Below are 18,509 nucleotides of genomic sequence, written 5' to 3'. Positions count from 1 at the left end.
CCTTGATCCCTGGCGGATCTCCCAAGCCTGCTGCTGCACCTCATCATCCAACACTGAAGATGTGTTCTCTTGTCATTTCACATGCAACCTCCCACACCCACCTCACTCCCAGCACGCATGCCACACACCCAACACACTCAACATATCCGACCACTCCCACTGGACTCCCACTACACCATGCCCTTCCCTGTCCTGCATACTCCTCAGCATTTGCTCCCTCGCTAAACACACCACAGAAATGTTGGATCTGCTACATGACTGCTCACTGGACCTGCTCTTCCTGACTGAAACCTAGCTCACTTTTTCGGCCTCAGTCATAACCACGGAAAACCCTTCCACTACAAGATTGCAAGACAGGACAGGACAAACAGACCAGGAGGTGGAATAGCTATCATCTTAACAGAATCCATCCAAAGCTCCACCATCTTGAATTCACCACCAGCAGCATGGACATTTGACTTTCAAACTCTTCATCACTGCCAACTATACTCTGAGCATTACCCTCATCTACCACCCACCCAGTCCATCCTCCAACTTTGGCAGCACCCATATAAACTTCATCACTCTGCTGATCCTCAACTTCAGTGCCTTCATCTTCCTCAGCAACTACAAATGCCACCTGGAGGACCTTACCAATCCCAACATGACCAACTTCTTTGAGGATCTGTCCATCTTCACTGACTTCAGCAACATCACAGTAGACAGGTCCACACCATTCACCTTGTCTGAGCATACCATATTAAACTTCAGTATATCCATCCTACTAGATCGCAGAAACACCATCACAAGATCTTCACAACTGTACTGGAACAAGATCTCAAAATAATTCTGGTCATCTGAACTCCTGCACCAAATGCGTCTATACAACAACAATCTCCCCAAATCCCTCTCCAACTTCGATGCCTAGATCACAACCTGTTCAGATACCCTGACTCCTATCAAAGCCAACAAAGCCATGAGAACCCGACCACAAGAAAGCTGCTACATCAAAGACCTCAGGCTCATTAAATGCCACTGCAAGCTACTTGAACACAGATGGAGACAAGGTCAGAATGACAAGAGCACCTCAAAATACACCCTCTGATGTAATAACACATCAGTCATGGAACTGACACACTCAACCTCTCATCAGTGATGATGAATATCAAAAATATAAATATGTTAAAGATGAACTATCCATAACTCAGGAAGGAATAAAACTACAAGGGTTGAGAATCCTGATTCCGGAAATTCTGCAACAGAAATTAATTTAAGTAGCTCATGAAGGACATTGTGGTATTGTTGCCAACAAAAGAGCTCTCCGAGATCGAGTTTGGTTTCTATATTTGGATGAGAGGATTGAAAAGGAACTCAAAGCCTGTCATCTATGCAACTGCCTGTTTATAAATGTTACTCATGGGCGAGAATAGCCATCAACTTATTTGGTCCACTAGATAATGGATGTCATCTGATGGTAATCGTGGATCAGTACTCACGCCTTCCATTAACAGATCTCTCATATACTAGACACTTGATGGCATCTTTGCAACATGGGGTGTTACAGCCATTGTAAAGTCTGATAATGGCCCGTCTTTGAACAGTTGAGAATTTAAGGATTTTGTGGAGCATCTGAAGGAAAAGTAAGAGTACACCTTTATGGCTGCAAGCCAACAGACTTGTTGAGCATTTTATGAAAACACTAAAGAAAACAGTTCAGTGTGCCACTCTTGAAAGGCTTAGTTTGAAAACTTTATTGAATTCTTCACTACAAACCTATCGAGCAACATCTCTCTCAACCCCAGATGAAAATCCTGCGACTTTAATGTTTGTGAGAGAGATGTTAGCCATGTTACCTCAATGGATCAACAAAAGAGAAGGAAGTCAGTACACAACTTGTATAGAGGACTTGGTTAACAAGCAGAAAATGAAAGCTTATGCAGACAAGAGGTGACATGGAAAGAACATCCAGTTTAAGAGAGTAGATCTAGTGATCACCTAACAAATGCGAAGAAGGAAATCTGATGCTCAATATACTGATGAACCTTTACAAGTAGGCACCGCCCAGGGACACATGGTGACTGACTCTTCTCACTTTGGGCATTTGATTCAGTCTTCTGATTGCAATCGTGAAGAAAAGACTGAACCTGAAAACTCCTTGACTGATGTTATCTCTTCATCGTCTTCGAACCCCCTTTGGCTCCTAATGGAGTCTATAGAGCTGTGACACAGGTGTCAGGGCGGAATGCAATGAAAGCTTGTTTTAGCTGTTGAGTTTGCAGTTACACACTGGCAAATAAAGATGTATAATATTAAGCTTCATGTGTGGCATAGTCATAGTCATTGGTGGATGCCCATGCTCTGGGGGACACTACAAGAGATACAGAGCAGAGATGTAGAAAGTGGTGGTCATTACATTTCCACACTTCATTACTGCATATAGAGGCAAACTCTTACTGACATATCATTTCACCATCTAGCTCTGAACAACTTACTTTTATTGTGTTGTTTGACATTTGTTTGGCCTTGTGTGGGGTACAAGTTCCATTAGTATTGAATGATTACAGGTGGACCTGTGTGTATGGATGGTGATGTGTCAGTTTCTAGTGTGACCTATGTGAGTAATTGTGAGTGTAGTGATCTGTTTGTCACTTCTACTTTGACACAATGTCTTCTACTGAGACCTGAAGTCACTATGATATCAAGTCTAGGCCAAGTTTTTACTAACTCTTCTTATCCCTGTCTCACACTGATACCGGACTAATATTGTTTGAGCTGCTAAGTGAATCTTGACTAATAACTCTCATTCACAATCTCTTTAGATTCAGGAGGGCTTGGCTTTCTTGAGCCTTTAGTGCATGCATTGTGGTTGTCAGAAGCCCTTCACAGGGTGCATTAGACTCCTGACCAGTGATGGGACTGCCAAACATCCGTTTGACATTTGCCAAAATCTCACTACTTCCATTGCCCTGTAATGTAGTGGAAGGATGTCCAAAGACGCATTTTGATCCACTCCTTAGACATTGTGAGCACATTTACTTTTGAAAATAGTAGCAATATCCCTTGGGCAGACTCTCCTAAATTAATTACAATGCATTTCCAGAAAGACTCTTCAGATCTTATTTAGGGAAGAGGTGTGAGGCAGCGGCCAGGGCGGCTGACTCCGGAACACGGGGGTGCAAGGTTCGATCGCCGGCGCCAGATTAGTCCAGCACCATGTGACTCTGGACAATAGCTTGCTTAATCTTCCTGACGGCCCCCAGTGCCTTGACAACCTTGGATACTTATGTCAAGAGACAATAAATGCAATGCACTTTAATGCAGTGTATAGCATAACCACACAGTTTTGGTGGAGCACCCTGTCTGCCAAATTCTAAAAACTGCCCTTACTCAAATTAGGCTCAAAGCTGACTGGTGTGCCACAAGTGTGACCAATATTTGTTTTTATACTTGAGTCAGTAAAAACACAGTAGTTCCAACCACATTTGTGAAGGAAAACGTATGAATTATGGCAAATATTTGGTTGAGAACTATTAGCAAGATTTTACAGTTCATACGGAGCAATTTATAGCTGCCTAAACAAGTCAATAATGTGCCTTGGAATGTATTTATCCATACACCACCATTTAAAGCCACACACTGATTCTTGAACTGACTGCTCCACTTCTGTACATTGACAGAACTTCAGTTTTGTGTGGCACAAAGTGAAACAAGTTGAATGTACAGGTATGGCTTAGCTATGCAATGTGGACAGTAGTAAAGAAAGACGTCACTCATCTCATTTCATCTAGAGTACAACCTCTGCATTTTGACTGTATGATGGACTCATCTTCTGTGTTGCTTGAAAGTGGTCTGAAAATTGTTGACCCTTCAGATTTGCAATGTCTCCATAATAGATAAAATCGAGACTACTGCATCTACAGCAATTAAAACAACAATAATGGCCAATTCAATGTCAAGGAAACACATCAGCCTTCTGGTGCTAGTCCAACAATAGACATATGCATTGTACATTAACAAATGGATCAGGTGCATAGCCAAAGTCTTGTACCATGTGTTTTATCACCTCCTTCTATGTACTTGTTATAAACAAGTATACAGTTGGGTTCATGCATTTCTTCCAACAAACTCCCAAATCATGACTGGAGAAGTACTCTCATCATGAACTGTAGTCAGCACATGCACTACCTGTCTGTCAGAGAATTTCAGAGCTAAAAGTTTATTGCAAAACAAAGAACAGCACTGGTCTTTGTGGAGCATTAAGCTGCTCAGGAAATCCTTTGAAATAACTTGGAATGATCCCACACACCAAAGCGCCACCTTTGTAGAGCTCACTGAACAGCTGTAATATTGTACAGAAACTGATCGCATAAGATGATAACCTTTATGAAACAGTAAATGAGCAATTTCTCACACAATCTTTTCAATAGTTCTGAATGAGGAAGGGCACCATCAGGATTTATATTGGAGTCCTTTCCAACATACACTCAGAGGCTGTGTCTGTAACCTGTGGAACTCTTGTGCAACATATGAATCTTGTTGCAGCCACCCTTTGAAAAGGGTCATATTTTTAGACACCGTTATATTCTACCCTAGAGCATCAAACTGACAAAACTTTGTAGAGAAATGTTCCATCGCAAGTCCAATTTTGAACAATCTGTTATGGTCTGGATGGCTGCATGGCAATGAGGAGGTATCACTGAAATGCAGTAAACACTGCAGAATCAAAAAGCGATCTCTGCTCATTACTGATGGGAAGCTGGATGATGCCCACACCATGAGAGAAGACCACTAAGCCTGCACTGATCGTTTGATTTGCTAAATGTTACCAGTAAGACCTTTTTCAATTGACCAAGTTAAATGGGAGTCACAGCATGCATTCCCTAGAATGGGGTACCAGGGTGCTGCTGGGTTCCCTCAAAAACTGTTGCCACTCAAATGTGTTTGTTGCACAATTTCCTCAAAGAACACATCATCTACAAAAAGTTGGAAGTAGTCAATTAGCAAAAAAATTGCAGTATTAATTTTACATCCAGTATCTCCAATGATATGAGAAATTACAGATTGGAATCTACTAGGGGCGGTGAACACCATTACTGTGATGTGCGTCACCATTGTATACATTATAGGCTGCTTTTCACTCCCACTGTTTCCCAGTATGCACAGGTTGTGCTTGTGAAGAGACATCACGACTACCTAACAGTGTTGCATGTCCATGTTCTTCAGAATGGCTTGAAGAGGAGTCAACTAATGGAAATCCACTAAATAAAAAAACATACGTCCAAATTCTGACCCATATTCCTCTACCTGTGATGCAGTATCAGCACTACGACCATCCCCAGAGCTCTCCTTTATGGTTCTTAAGGCCGAGACAGCAACAACCAATGAGAGGCCATGTCTGTTTCCTATTGACATTTTTTTTCCTCAAATAGGGGTACTAGATGGATTTCAGATATACTCATAGAAAAGTGTATGCGCTGAGATTGCTGATAAGTGTGTGATGTGGTTTTTCACATCCAGTAACCAGTTGCAGCATGCGAAAATTGCATGAGATTCACTATTCTTGGATGTGAAACCCTACTCAGCTACTAAAAATATATCCACCGATTCAAATTTATGGGTGCATAATTTGAACCAAATGTCGGTGGATCATGTCTGTGATGTTCAGATTCTTTGCACTATGGCGATACATATTCATAAGTTTTCTTATGAACACGACTCAGTAGATCCATCTTGGCCCCAAGGCAAGAAGAAGTGTGTACCAACTTACCAGCATGAGAGACAGGAACAGACTGTGACCCACTTGTCTCCTGAAACCTAACTGGATATAATATGTACTGTGAAAACAAATCCGAGCCTCCTAAAAATTGTTATCAATAGATTTATTTTTTGGTGGTTAGTTTGAAATCTGTTGGCAGAATGATGCACATAGGCAAGACATCCACACTGTTATTTTTAAAGGCTTTATTGGGAAAAGTAAAGCCCAATTTCAGTGCAGAATATATATAAAAAACTAATTGCACATCTAAATATTATACTGATTAATATGAAGGCAAACGTGAATAATGTTTGATAATTCGTTAACTAACCACCCACATTAGCACCAATGGTTTGCCATAAATAAGAGCTTCTCAGCTGGAAAACATGCACAACTGTCCATTGCTCATAATTATTAAGTCTGCTCCCTTCTCTTGGGCATGGCTGCTTCTCATCTGTGTTATGTTACTGTTCCCAAAAACAAGATAGCAAGCAAGATACGCAACCTTTTTGCAGACGGTCTTAGATTTTTTTCACTCTTGAGTCCGTGCTTTTCCTTAAATGTCACACCTTATGAATTTTTACATATGAGCTAGAAAAAGACTACCAACACATACATGCATTTAAATTAGATAGCGGTTAATCATATATATATGTGAGGTTTTAAGCCATGATGAGCATTGTAAGTAACTATAAGTTAAGAAAGCAGTCTGAGGTACAAATAAGGCAAACATACGATATTGGAGCAAGGTCGGAAGAAGGGAACATTGACATAACACAGATAAGAACATTATGTCCTGTGCATTGAATTGGTTAAGCAATAAAAGGCAATTAAACCAAAAGTCAGTAAATCCTTAAGGGCAGAAGAGACACACCCACCACACCTTTGGACATAAAGAGTGTCTGTCAGGCTAAACAATGGTCAGACTGATAAAGACTCTTCATTTTGAGGTCAGCAAGCAAGAGCTAGACATGCGCTAAATGTGCAGGCTCCTGGCTGCCTGAGCTGAACGTTGCTGGGCTGAGGATGTCTCAGCTTTTGTGGACATGATCTCCTCAGCTCAGCAAAGGCCCTAGAGGTCCTCCCCCTCGTGAAGAGAGGGAAAGTCAGTGATAGCATCATACTTGGGTGCTTCAGTTTCAAGCCCTGAAGTGCCCAGGGCTAAGTGACTATCACAGACTCCTCCTCACAGAGTGGGTGGGGTCAGCAGTCTCTCTGACCCCATCCTACTCTGTGACGAGTGGGACTGTTGGTCCAAGGTCAGCCAATGAGGGAAGGCAGCAATCCCAACCCTCCTGGCACCTCCTACACTTCCCTTCCAGAGAGGGCAAAAGATAAGTGTTGTGTTTTTATTGACAGTTTGGTCCCTGCGTGTATTTATGAATATATGTGTATTCATGAGTGAAGGTTTTCTTAATGGGCGTGTGTGTGAGCCTGCATGTGAATGCATGGGTCTAAGTGAGTGTGCATGTGAGTCTGAGCACCCCCACCCCTATAATTGTTCTTACCCGCCTCCACTGAGTAAAACATTAGCACAGCCAAATTTTAAGGGCTAACTGAAGCTTACAGTTGAACTTCTGCTGTGCTCCTAGAAATGTAAACTAGTAATCCCCCTCAGACCTCTCCGTAGGTCAGGATTGCTAACTTTGTGCTGGCATAAAAAAGAGACAAACACAGCCAATGGTTGTTAAAAACAGAAAACGAATAGGAGAGTAAAGTTACTTAAGGATTCTTTTCTTATCCAAACTTTATTGCGACATGTAAACGAGGTGGTAAAAAGCCCAAATGGGAACGTTGAGTAGGTTTAACTAACATTTGGTAGCTCTGTCGTTTATGCACTGCTGAGAGTAATTGATGCAAAGGTAAGTCCTCATATGTGGTTCGTATTTGATAATAGGGGACCGGTGTTTTACTCAGATCAGAAATAGCTTTCTCATTTACATACTAATGACCCTAAGATCAGTCCTCGCCCTAGTGGCATGGGTCTAAATTGGAACGCCATCAGTTGTGTCACTGCTAAATATGAATCTAGGGCTTTCTATATTAACAGAAACGGCTCAGAAGGACTCCCCTCTATTGAAATATCAAACAGTTGTGGGTTATTTACATTGATTAAACACCAAAGAGGATGTCTAGAGGCGCTCAATGTTGTGAGAGGGATCTGCATACGTTTGCGCATGCCAAAAAGAGACTGAGAAAAGGTTAAAAAAAAAAGGTGTATAAAACCTATCGGAGTTGGTGAGGAAAGTGTATTTGCAGAGTCAAAAATATTTAATAAAAAGGAGTGGACATATATATAAAAGAAATATGTGTGCCCAAGATAATTAGATTGTTTGCATAAATCGTGAATGTCTACATTCTCAATTGGAGATGAATATTGAAATTAGATACTGGTGGTCTTTGACACGTTGACTTGCTCATTTGAGCTGACATTCTGGATTGCTAGCTTCATAAAGAAGACGTGACACATTTGAATGTTGAAGGATACAGGATGTTGAAGATGAACAGTATAAAGAGAAAGGAGATGTATAAGACGCTTTAGCATTTTAAATTGTAAACATAGGAAATGTGTGTCATTATTATATATTGCCGTATTAAGAGCTCAGATTAAACCATTTGGTTATTACAGAATGCAGTTTATCTATTACATCAAAATGATCTGATTTGAGATGTCATCAGTTTTTGATGTCATCAGTGGTGTCATTTAACATGTCATAAGGGATTTAAGATGTGAGATCAGTGTATGGCTGTTGTGTATTTTATAGTTAGCTCAGGATCTCTAACTGGTGAATTCCAGTGTTTTTTTCATTTTTTAAGCATTATCTTTTAACTTATTTCAACAGCTAACAGACGTTTAAGGTTTATTGTGTTTGTTTTTCTTGTTTTCTTTGAATTTCTGGGGATTTTAATGCTGGGGAAAATAATCTTAACGTAATTGACTATAAGATCTGTTTAATCTTTTTCAGCAATTTCTTGGGCTGTTAGAACACATTCATCCAACACTTCCACTGGGCACAGCCTTTGGCCATTCATAATTGGAGTTGGCACAGGCCCACCCCCTGCTTGTGGCCAATCTACTGTATCCTGCTCTCCATGGTCAGCTTACTGCCCCATGCCTACTCCCCATCTTCTTGCCTTGCAATCTCCATCTGCACGCCTCTGCCTCCACCTCCTGCCCTTCTTGGTCAGCTTGGTGTCAATTCTGTCCACCCCGCTGCCCTCTGTTCTCCATGTGTGCTCTTCTGTCCCCTCTAGCCTTCCCTCCACGGCCCATTGTGCAGCCCTGCCCATGCAGGCTTGCCCTTCGATGTCAGCTCGCTACCCCTGCCCCGCCCTCTGTTCACCATGTGCATGCCTTTGCCCCTCCCTCCTGCCCCCCATTGTTTTTTGTACTGTTCCTCCCATGCAGGCCTGATCACTAGGGTCAGATTGCTGATCATGTCCGTCTTCTGCCTGCGCTCAGTTCATCAGCCGAGTGTCCCTGTTCCATCCCATCAGCATCTGTGGAGTGCTTTGTGCCCCTACCGGACTGCCCTATCTGGCCTCCTTGCTATTCCAATCCTGCTCTCCTCCTCCCTGCCTTTAATTCTCTGTGTGAGAGCCCCTGCCTCTTACCTCCTGCTTCCATGGTCTGTTGTGCTGTTCCTGCCAATGCAGGTCTTTTAAATCTAATAGACCGTAGTATAGTTATAGGTTATACGGCACCTTAGAAACAATCGCACATATATCAGTTAGGATAGTATTGAGTTACGGTGGTGTAAGTTGAGGAGAACCACCAACCTTCCCCAAAGTTGTGGCCAAAGCCAGCATAGAAATTCACAAAATCCTCAGCACACGTCTGTAGAGTAATATTAAATACAAATGCAAGTATACACAAATTATAAACACAGTTTCAGAAATCTTCTCTTTCTTTTATTCTTTTCTTTCTGATCAGCCAACATGTGTTTTGTCTCTCAAACTGGGAAATCGTCCCGCGACTTTTTCAATGCTTCAATGTCATCGGTAGCAACTTTCCATGTGGTGATAATTCCATCCCACACGCTTTAGACTATGAGTAAGTCTAGTATCCTTGCTTCAAAGTAAGCAAATCCGAAATTTTCAGTAAAAGCACTCAGCTCCGCGCCGTAGTGCAGCCGCAAGTAGATCAGTCTATCCAATCCTCGCATCCTTTAATATTACTCTACAGACGTGTGCAGAGGATTTTTGTGAATTTCAATGCAGGTCTTTTGTCCATGTTTAGCAGGCTGCCTCCAACTACCACCGCCATGTCGTCCACTGTCCAAGTGTGTCCCTGTCATCTCTCTGTTGCCCTTTGTGGTCTTTTGTGTTGCCACTGCCTCTTACACTTGCCCTCCATTCTTAATTTTCTGCTCTTACCCACCTAATTCTTGCCATCTTTTGACCACATCCATGCTTCTGCCTCTCCCTCATGCCCTGCATGATTCAATGTACTGCCACCATACCTCTCACCTTCCCAATGTTTTAAGCTTTCTGTCCCTGCCCTGCTCCTCTGCCACTTGAACCCCCTGCCCCTTACCTCTAGCCCTTCATTGTCCATTGAGCTCCACTGCCCCTCCTGACTGACATGCATGGTCCGTTGTGCTGCTTTTTGACCTCCCATCTGCCTTGTGTGGTCCGCTTTCTGCCTCTGCTCCCTTGCCCTGCGCTCCAATGTCCTTTCCCCACCCCTGCTCCTTTGCTCTTACCCTACATGGTCTGTTGAGCTGCCATTGCCTTCCCCCACCCTGTGTGGTTCTATTATGCAGACACTACCCCTGCTGCCTGCCCTATGTGGTCATTTTGACGCCCCCTGCCCCCTCCATGTTCTGTGTCTGTGGCCCTACCCCATCCTCCTGATCTCTATGGACTGTTGTGCTGCTAGTGCCCCTCCCTCCTGCCATACATGATCCTGCAGGGTTGGCTTGTTGCCTTGCCACCCCCTTACACAACATTATCTGTAAGTGGACATGTGTGGTGCAAAACATACACTAAGGCTGGGTTTGAGTACAGTTCCAACTTTAGAAGAATAGTTTTGCAATAGCAATGGTACTACTGTTTTGGGTCAGTGTTTTTATTTGCATGCCCTCCCTATAGCCCACCTTACCCCTCGCTAAATGCTGTTTTTGTAGTAAGTATCTCCCATTTTCAATTTGTTCCCCTGATCCCTCCCACTTTATAAAAAAGATAAAGACACACATGGCAGAAATGAGATGAAGGGAATTGAATGAGGTTGATGTGTTGAGGAACAGAATAGTTAATGGAACAAGACAAGGGTCACTGGATGATTTAGACTGTGCAGATAACCTGATATTTTAAATGAAGCTACGGAAACTGAGGCTGTTTGAACTACTCATTGTGGCTGTGGGAATCTTGCTCTTTACATAGTGAAAAATGAGGTACACTGTATTAAGAGTCCAGGCAAACTCCAAGTGGCTGATAAACCAGAGGTACAAATGATAACCGAAATGCCCTCTTTTGTGGTAGTCTGTACAAGCAGGCAGGCTTATCAGAGAGTAGTGCTAAGCAGTTACTGTACTCACAAAGTCAGTAAGTGAGACACACACTCAATAAAGAGATCGGACTCCAAATTATAAAAAAAATATATATATTTTTATATGAATTTAGATATCAAAATCTTCCGGTAAGTACTTTTTGAGACAGAAATCTTTACACCGTTTCAAAAGTTGACACAGTGCAATTTCTGGAGCGGTAATGGTATCCTATAGAGGAATGCAAAAAGAACAATTGATGGACAAAATGCAGAACATTGTCATACATTTACCCCGTACAGAGATCTGGGCCTAAATCCATAGTTTTTGTTTTGCTCACCATGCCATTCTAGTTTGGACCCAGCCATATGCAAACCAGTCTTGACCCTGTGCCCAATGAGAACAGTCCAGCCCGAACTGCCAGGCCAGGTCCTCCCAGGACTGGAAACAAGCATCCTAGGACCGGTTTCAGGGTTCCACCCCATATCAGCCAGGATAGCTTGACTCCAGTGGCATGAAGATCACGGGACCCACATCTGGGCTTACCCGTCCCACTAGGGGTGACAAATGCAAAAAGAACAATTGATGGACAGAATGCAGAACAATGTCATACATTCACCGCAGTACAGAGATCTGGGTCGAAATCCATCATTGTTTTTGCTCACCTTGCCATTTCAGTTTGGCACAGCCATATGCAAATCAGTCTCTACCCTGCGCCCAATGGGAACAGTCCAGCCTGAACTGCCAGGGCAGGTCCTGTCTGGACTGGAAACAAGCATACCAGAACCGAAACTGGCCCTGGCAAACTGCTCGGCCGGCCCCCTAAGGCAAGAAGGGGGGTGCAGCCGAATTATTTGCAGGGCCGGTTTTGGACAATTTTGTTACAGGGGACCGGTATTGCCAGCCCCCAGTAACAAAAATGGACCCCAGGTGCCAACCAGGCGGCCCACCGGGGAAATACCCGGGGCCCGCTACGGCCAGTCCGGCCTTGCCCACGACCGGTTATGGGGTTTCACCCCTCATCAGCCAGGATAGCTTGACTCCAGTGGCATGGAGAGCATGGGACCCACGTCTGGGCATACCCATCCTAAAAGAACAATGGATTAAACCCAGATCTTTGTGACTGGGGGTAAATGTTTGCATGTTCAGCATTCCGTCCATGATGACACCAGAGGTCAATTGATATGTTTGTGCTTAGAGTTGCCAGAGCCGCACCTCACCCCTACTACCTTGATAATATCTTGAGGGCTCACACTAAGCAGACATTTTTTTTTGGGCATCTTTCACACATAGTTATGTGTGTTTTGAGAAGAGGTGGACTCTGTTTCTGAGTGCTGCTGCTGCATGATGAGGGACTTTTAGATCTGACAAGTGATTAGTACATTTTAGATTTCAGATTCAGCAAACTTTCTTGATATTGCGAAAATGCTCTTACATGAAATTTTCAATCTGCCCTCGAAAACTGAAACTATACCATTCTGTGGGGTAAAGGCTGTACTGTTCCTTATTTTCTTCTTCGGGTATTTCACCGAAAAAACACTGAACATATATGATTCTTCTACTTAAAGTATTTCACGATCACATATTTCTATAATCAGAATCCTATATTCTCATTTAATTTAACTGTTTGAGCATTTGCAGTTTACATTGAGCTTCCCATGTTTCTGGAACAACTCTAAGCGGAATGATCAGTCTCGCTACTGTATTTTACCCGGGTCATATGACTGAGGTACATTGCACTCTTTTGCAAACTGGTGGTGGTGACATTGTGGGAATTTTAGATTACACTGGGCACAGTTCACAGATGTTTTACTATGAGTTGGTGTGACTTATTCTTGTAGGGCTCCTTGCTTGCAAATTATTTCCAGGAGTGAGTCAGGAGTAATCATGGCCTTCTCCTGCAATGTATGAGTTAGCTAGGGACACTGCAAGAATACGTGACAGAATCAGGCCCTTTATTTCGAATTTTGATATTGGGGATTTATTGGAGTCCTTTTTGATAAAATCACATTGACTAGACGTGGTCACCTTTGTTGTTTGGTGCCTACTTTCTGTCCTTGTTTCATTATTATGGAAAATGTGTGTCTGTTCGCCAACAGGCCCAATTCACAAAGATTCTGATGTGACTTAATCGTGTAGTGCTCTTGGTTTACTCCTGATTTCAATGAGTAAGTCAGGAGTACTAATGGTTTACTCCTGGAATTCACAAGGACGTCAGGGGTGCTACAAGAGCAAGTCACAGCTATGCATAGTAACACCTTTGTGGGTCAAGCCCATAGTGTTGGAACACTGTTTTGTTTGTCTGTTGATTCAATCGTCATCATGAATGTATTGTAAAACTGAAGGGTAAATATCTGATTTTGCCATCTTGATCAAGAGCTCTACTGAATGAAACACTTGTCGGCTGTGATCTTGGTGTTTTTAAAACTAGATACAACTCCAATGTAGCAGCCCAGTGCAAAAATCGACTAGATATCACTAAGTATGCAACATTAATACCCAGGGTACTACTCACCTAGGCATTTTAGAGTATCAAAGTATTCTAATATGCCTTTGTGAATGGCCCCAAAACCTCTAAAATGGGATTATTCAGGGAATATTCATATGCAAGTAGTACAACTAGAAACAACGTTGTCTTCTTTGCAAAGCTAGTTCTATTTCAGACCGATTCACAAAGGAATGTGAGAATAACCAAGGGGCATATTATCAAGGACGGCGTTAAAATTATCGCCGGTTTAGTGGCAGAAAACTGCAGCTAAAGCGGCGATAATCAGCTTGATAATACACCCTGGAGAATTCCCATAGAAGCCCATGTTCACACCGGAACCTGGGTTTCTATATGAAATCTCTGCGGCATATTATCAAGGTCATTATCGGCGCTTTAGCAGCAGTTTTCTGCCGCTAAATCGGCGATAATTTTTAACTCCGTCCTTGATAATATGCCCCTAAAATTGTTTTGCTCTACTATTGCCCATACTCATAAATGCTGTTGTGAATCACGCCCCAGATACTTAAGGGCATATTAACAAGGAACAGGGAAAATTAACGCTAAGGGTGCTTTTTTTAACGCCCGCTGTAGCTGGATAATATCGCCTGGTTATCACGTTATTAACAACACTAACCGCCTAGGCGATATAAAATCCAGCGATAGCAGCATTTCGGGAGGTTATCGCTGGTAATGCAGCGATAAAACTACAAGGATAGGGATATCCTTGTTAATAGCCCATGGTGGATTTAGCTATGTAATCCACCTCCCATTGGATTACATGGCTAAGTCTGAAAATTAGCAGACGTAAAAAAGCAGCCTTAACTGTGGTTAGCGCTGCTTTTTTGTCCCTAACAGGGTTAGCGTGAAGCTTGATAATAGGAGAAATGTCGCTTAGCGACATTTCTCCTATTGTTTTGCTCCGGAACGCCCATTTGGCATCTCATTAGAGATGCAAAGGGAAGCATAGTGAAAAAACATTCACCCCCTGTTGTTGATAGGGTGATATTTTGAGCTCCGCTTCTTTGGCTTTTAAAGCCAAAGAAGCGGAGATAAAGCCCTTGTTAATATGCCCCTAATTTTGTTTGCGGACCTATCGGTCCAGTTTTACCTCTGGGGAGGATGGTGTGTTGAAATTTCACCCCTAATTTGCAACTCAAATATTTTTGCTTAGAGGTGTGCCGCTGCGCTTGAATAGACATGACTGTGGCTTGATCAGTGAAATAGTATCACTGTTGCTCTACGCTTTGAATTTAAAAAAACTGTGTGAATTTACATTCTGATAACACTTGTAAATGTGTTGAGTGTGAACCTGCTGCGCGCTTCGCATTGCACAGATGCACCTGCTTAGTTGCAATTAAGTCCAATACCTAGTTTATCCGTGACGAATTGGTACAATTAATTGGTAACAATATTTCCAATTATTCCTAGTGTGCGAATACTTGTCTTCCTGCTGCAGCTTAACAAATTCTAAATAATTGTGGAATACATTTTTTGAAGTCATGGCAGCCTTGTCAGAGAGTGGTTGGTGCTCAGGAACTGCCTTCTCCGATGATCTACCTTCTGATGATGGGTGCAAAGGCTGATCTTGAAGTAATGTAGCTGGTTTCATTTGACTTCACGTTCCCAGACCGTTCCCGGGTTAATAGAAACATCGCCCCGCTGCTGACCTGCTCCACATCCTTGCATGATGTGGGATCTTTGCTGCCATTAGCGGCCCCTCGCGGTGCTGAATCAGCACTTGCAGATGCAGCTCTTAGCGGGTGATGGACAGGAGGAAAGCGGCTTCTGAAAGCACCAATTTAGCACTGCATGTGCGAGGCAGAAGCCATAGCAGAATGACTAAGGAGGTTATTAAAAGCCACAGTGCTCTGTGAATGACAAGAAGAAGGTCAGGGCAATGTACAGTTGCAAAACGAGACAGGCCTCCCCAGAGGTGACATGCGAGGTGCACTCTCAACGCCCACGCACGCAGAGGCACGCGAACCTGTAATTTGCTTCAAGAAAACATCCCGCGAACGCTTTCTGTTTCCAAGAAGAAGCATTTACAAAATCAGTTGGTGTTGTCTTTCTCAAACCTTTCAACAAAGGTTAGACTTTAGAAAAAAAGTACTTGCCCTGGATTTTGTAGAGATGGTTAGCTAAGCATGTAGACTAGTGTACACATTACATGTGTCCACTTGCACCGGTTCCTCTCTTTTCTATTTTCAACATTGTTTACACTCGTATCTAGATGCCTTCTGACCATGGCTGCCCACATAATGCCGAGAATGATAACAATTAAATCAGGGCCAGAAGTATGTCGGAATAGGTGCCATCATGCCATGCTTGCACACAATATACATTATAATACATAATAATGCAGGGGACGACATTATAACAGATGTGGATCTTAACATACTTAACATACTGAGAGGGCCGCCATGATGCTACGGGCGGGCAAAACTACCCAGAATAATATGTCTTTTCTATACTGGCCATTCCCTTGCTTGAGTTAAATGTACTTAACAGTTAATCAAAATGCTGAACACGCATGTTTCATGTGATGCACATTTAGTTTCAATTATTATGTTCTGCAGTGTGATAGTAAAGCCTTCGTTGGTATATTTGCAATGTTTAATTTAAATGATGACTGATTCATTTTCATGGTATTTTGTTAATCATTTTTATAGGTTTAAAGAAGATTGATAACTAATGGCCTGATTACGATCTTGGTGGAGGGCTTCTCCATCACCAAGGTGACAGATATCCCGTCCGCCAAAATCGATTCCCATTATATCAAATGGGATTTAGATCACGGCGAATGGGATGTCCGTCACCATTGTGACTGAGTAACCCGTCCGAGGAGATCTTCATCAGGCCCTAAGTCTCTCACTTGTGTTATTGTTCAAAGCACAGAATCTTGTGGAGTGAAATAATCAAAAGGCATCAGTGACTTTCAGTCTGTTGCTTTCACCAAAAGTCTTAACCACAGCGAGATAATTTGATAAAAGTCGAGCACAGAAAGTGAAGGGCAGAGAGGAAGCTTCACAACAGATGACACAGGGGCTGGCCCTGCAGAACTATATCTCTGGTTCCTATTAAAGGCTACCAGCACGTAAGGCCAGGTGTGCAAAGCACAGGTTGCAAAATACTGATCGCAATTTGTGACCAGTCTTTTTTACACCAGTGTGCTAGTTTGGAATTGACCTATGTTCTAGTAGGTCGGATCACAAAATACAAAATAGTAGTGGGTTGCAATTTGACCTACCTCATGAATATTAATGAGGTGGGTCACAAATTCCGCCGCACTAAGGTTCAGAACCATCACAGGGATGGTGGCCTGCTGGGATCAGCAGACAACCATTTCTGTGATTGCTTTTTAATAAAACAAACTTTTTTTTTCAAAGGGCAGTACACTTTTCTTAATGAAAATGGAACTGTATATACTTAGAAACGTTTCTATTTCTTATTTTTATTTTTTGTATTAGGTAGTTGTCTTGTAAACCGCTACCTCCTGTGGATTTCAGTCATAAAACATTGATATATAGGATATCAATTTGCTTTTGGACCGCGTAATGCCTATAACACGTCCCTTCCACATAGCGAATCAATATCCATTTCTAAATACATTTAGTGATGCAGAAAAACTTCTCAGAATCACTAAATGCATTTATCAAATAAGTAAAACTCGCAAACTCTCTGATTTTCCAAATCAGAGGACTTGGGAACACAGAAACTCTTTGTACATATGACCATTAGTCTTCATGCACTGATATATCAGTGCTGCCGGCCTCATGAGACAAGAATAGCAGACCTTGCATGTGCACTAGACAAGGATTTCAGTAAGGGTGGGTCAAAAATGTCACCCCACTCACAGAATCAGCAGAATTCTGCTCACTCCTTGTTAATCTTGTCACAGAGCTTCTGCCAAATTCCACAGCTTCTTTTTGCTGGGTCCCAAAGACGAGCAGCAGCCAAGATGAACGACACTGTACAGTACAAACCAGGAAGTTCACGACCAATCAACTTCTGCAACGGAAGCAGATGGTCATTGATGTTCTTCACCCTAGAAAGGCCACAGTCCCAAAGACTGAAATCCAGGATAAGCTGGCCAAAATATAAAAAAGCACCCCCCCATACGTCATCTTTGTATTTCGCTTCAAAACTCACTTTGGTGGTGGCAAGACAACAGGCTTTGTTATTAATTACGACTCTCTTGACTATGCAAATAAGAATGATGCCAAGCACAAACTTGCCTGGCATGGGGTGTATGAAACGAAAAAGACATCCAGGAAACAGTGCAAAGAACGTAAAAATAGAATGAAGAAGGTCTGGGACACAGCAAAGGCAATTGTTGGTGCTGGCCAAAAGTGAGGTGAAGAATGTTAATGGAGGAATTGAACCTCCTGGTCATCTTGTCCATGAAGAGGGTAGTCAACATTATCTGCCTAATTCCACCAATCGCTATGTGGTGGAGCTTTGCTCCCATTCGAGCAATGTGATGACAGTGTGAACAATGTGAGGCGCCAGTAAGCGAGCTTATGAGTCCGAGTGAGATTTGGCATCCCCTAGCATGATTTCTGGTTGCTATGAGGTCTTGCGGAACAATTTTCTAACAAGAACGGTCGGGTTCAGAATGCTGCTTCTCGAGTAGATTTACTACTTGAGAAGCAGCAAAATCAACTCAAAATTGTTTTTTCAAGAAACTACTCTACTTGAATGAATGGTTCAGGTAGTTTTTTAGTGTAAAACACATTTCTTTTACTGGAAGTGCCACAGAGGCTCCAACTTCATCTTCCTATCCAGGAGGCTCCTTCTA

The 18,509-nt window shown here is 42.5% G+C and overlaps 1 pseudogene; it reads left to right on the top strand.

The window, feature by feature from the left end:
- Positions 1-955: 955 nt before the first annotated feature.
- LOC146829037 (small ribosomal subunit protein eS24 pseudogene) lies at positions 956-18,064 on the top strand (annotated as a pseudogene).
- Positions 18,065-18,509: the final 445 nt, after the last annotated feature.

Source organism: Triturus cristatus, chromosome 5_2, assembly GCF_964204655.1.
Source record: "Triturus cristatus chromosome 5_2, aTriCri1.1, whole genome shotgun sequence".
Classification (NCBI taxonomy): Eukaryota; Metazoa; Chordata; class Amphibia; order Caudata; family Salamandridae; genus Triturus; species Triturus cristatus.
Note: the sequence above shows the minus strand (reverse complement) of the source record. Positions and strands in the feature narration are given on the sequence as shown.